A 3,422-nucleotide genomic window follows, 5' to 3' on the forward strand; every position below is an offset into this window, starting at 1 on the left:
TTTGCCTCAGAATGAAGACAAATTTCCTCAGCTTGGCCCACCAGATCCTTTGTTGTCTGGCTCTTGTTTGGCATTGTAACATCATCTTTTCTTAGCTCACCCTAGAACTAGAGCTCCTGCTCCTCTGAAGGGCCCGCAGCTCTTTGAAGGGACCATGCTATTTCTTTCTTCTATGACTTCACCCCCTTTGCTTGGATGCTGCTCTCCCCATTTGGCAATTCAGTGTCCATTCCCCTACACATGGGAACATTGACCCTGCACTTCCTTACCTCTGGTGTGTGCAAATCCTGGTTTTCCTGTGCATCTCCCTCACTGATGGTAAGCCGTTTGAAGGTAGGGGTCATGTCTCACTTGGCTTTGCTTCCTCAGTGCTGGAGACTGCACCTGATTCAGTGCAAGTGCTGCTAAATAACTGTTGATGAGATCTGCCTGGCTAAAGATCTCATGAAAAGTGAGCTGGATGTATCCAGATTGAATGTGGTGGAGGGACAGGGGGAAAGCCATTGGAGGTTTAGAGAACCAGAGAGGATTGGAGGAGAGGGATCAAGAGATGTTACTTTTCCACCTTGAAAGATGGCAAAACAGCAGCACATCCTTCTCTATGGTTTGAATTAGTGGCCTTGAAAGACAGTCTTCTGGTTTCAAAATGAGTATTGAATAAAAATTAACATCTTTGCCTGTATCTGCTCACCTCCAGTTCTATATGTCTTTTCTCTCCACTCACCCACAATGCGGGCTGTTGTTTTGTGAGCAGGTATGACTATTGGGGCTGGGGTTACAGCTTGTGATCCTGTGGGCAAGAAGCACTTCTTCCCAGGGGGTGGTCATTTGGGAGTCCTCCAAGGTTGCTCGTTGGAGAAGAAACCAGAGCTGAACTATAGGCAAGAAACTTCTTTCTATGAAAGCATCTCTCACTCCAATTCAGGACTGAAGGAGAAAAGTATCATGGTGTAGGCTCCTCTGTGGTGCTGCTAACATGGTGCCACAATGAGGACAGGAGGGATGGATGGCTATGAACAAAAGATGAGGTTCCCACATTTGGTAATCTGGGACTATTTTCAATTACTTGACACTTGAATTGAGTCTTATCTGAATGCACTGGCCACGAGGGAAAGATTGCACATTGCGTTTGGGCCTTATTAGCAAAAGCACCTGTCCCTTGTCCCTGAGTCCAGGAGAAGGTAAACACAGGAGTACAAAGCTGTGCTATGGGGTCCAAAGCCTCTCTTCATGGATGAGCCTCTCTCCATCTCCCTGTGTCAGTCTCCAGAATATTGGTTTCTCCCAATCCAGGAAGGCTGCCTTTGGATCCAGGATCTTCCTGAAGAAGAAGCAGGCCTCAGTTGAAGCAGGTCTTTCATCTTCAACCACACACTGCTTACAGAAATGGCTTCATTCCTTTTCTACTATGAATACCTGTGTGCAAGCCTGTCTTTCTGGCTAGTAAACTCCTTGAGGATACAGGCTACCTCTTTTTATCTCTTCAATCAAGTTTACTAAATATAAGTGCTGGGTGATTCCCTCAGAGCATCTCACTGCTCTTTTCTCTGCATTGCCACATGTTAACGCATTTCACCTGTGTCTTGACTGCAGCCAGGTGAAACATCCTGTTGACAGAATAGGATTGTCTGTGACAACTTCCTCAATGTGACATTCAGCATCAGTTTAAATTTTCACATTTTATGAACCCTCCACTCCCCGCCAAATTGCTTTCCTATGGCGTTTGCTAATGGTCCCATATCTTGATGACAGAGAGAGAATCTTAAAGGGTGAAAATAGAAGCACAGTGAAAATTACCCCTAAGTAAATTTAAAAATGGAGTGTGGAGAACAGCATGGTAGAAATGTCTTATCTTAGTTTGGTATGGGTGTGAAAATATCATGTTTCTTGACATTTAAATGAAACATATTCATTGGGCCCCTAACAGGAAATAAAATCTCTTTAAGGCTTCTGCCAAACAAAAAATTTATAACCCAGTCATCTACTGATTTATTTAATGAACACAAGTGTCTATTTCCTCTAGTCGTCGAAGAGTAAATTAAGAGCTCGATGTCACATTCATCTCCCTTTTCCCCAGATCTCCTATTGTCTCCACATACTAGAAGCTCAATAAATGTTGTTGACCTGCTGTTGAATGATTGGTCTTTTCCACCTGAGATTTCTTATGTTCTGTAGCGTTTGAACCACAAAAACAACCATATCTCCACAGCAACAACTCTAGGGAATGGAGATGGATAATACAATAATTGTATATCCCAGGCCTCGGAAAAAAATGTGACTACTTGGAGCCAGAGCAATGAAAATAGCATATAAAAGAAGTATTATGAAAGGCAGCATTAGCAGGAAGCGTTGGGTCAGTGATCAATCCCTAAAAACCCATTATCTTTGTAAATCAAGAACACCGAGGGCTTTATTCTCTCCCAAAGGTCCACACCAGCAATTGAACTCAATATTGCTTCTAAAATATCGGGAGCTATTATTAGAATTGTTCAAGCCTTTTGTTGTCATTTTATATTGGTATTTCATAGGAGCTGTGTTGTTTGATCTCCTAACTGTCTGGCTCCTTCCTGGGTCTGAAGTCAGGATTTAAATAGAAAGAGGATACACAAAAGTCGGTGGCCTTGCAGCTGTGATCTGTGGAAATGGCACCTCTGACAACTTCCTTTTCCCCAGAGTTCCACATTTAGATAGTGCAGAGCACAGAATTTTCTTATAGATCTTGAAACTGAAAGAGTTAGTTTCCAGTCACCGCAATTGATAAAGGCTTTTGCAGCTCATTAACCTCCAGATTACGTGGCACAATTCATTAAAATTTTGTTTCACTGACTACATTTGTAAGTAGGTTTAGGGAAGTTCATCACTTCTTTGCCCCTTGCAGAGCTTTCCTCCAACGAGTGCATTTTTTCTTTCTTTTGCCTGATAGAAAAAGTCTGAAATGATTTGCCACAAGATGCGTTATCTAAATGCAAACTAAAATGAAATACTGGCTAGGAATTACAAGTTCTTAGATATTTTCCCCTTTCTATTTGCTGCTATCTGATTATGTGGGTTACTTTAATAAATACATTTGTTTCAAGCTCTTGTTACATTAATTTTGTATAAATTGTCATATTTCGTAGCAGGGCTCTGCCCTGTAATTGCTCTCATTTGAACATAAGCAGAAAGAGAAAGATTAAAGTTTATTTAAGAAAAAGTCTTTTTCTTTTATTAATACCTAAGCATTAGAGAAGTTTAATTAATTAATTAATTAATTAATTAATTTTTTAAGCACCCATTGTCAGATGAACCAGAGCACTGGGCATAACTCTTCCTCATCATGTGTTCTGAGAGGCCATTGCTTACCCTAGAGTAAAAGTTTACTTAAAAAAAAAAAAACACATAGTAAATATTCATGGTCTCTATTGCAATTACTCAGCTCTGCC

The sequence above is a fragment of the Pteropus medius genome, unplaced genomic scaffold (genome assembly GCF_902729225.1).
Source record: "Pteropus medius unplaced genomic scaffold, Ma_sr-lr_union100, whole genome shotgun sequence".
In the NCBI taxonomy this organism is placed as follows: domain Eukaryota; kingdom Metazoa; phylum Chordata; class Mammalia; order Chiroptera; family Pteropodidae; genus Pteropus; species Pteropus medius.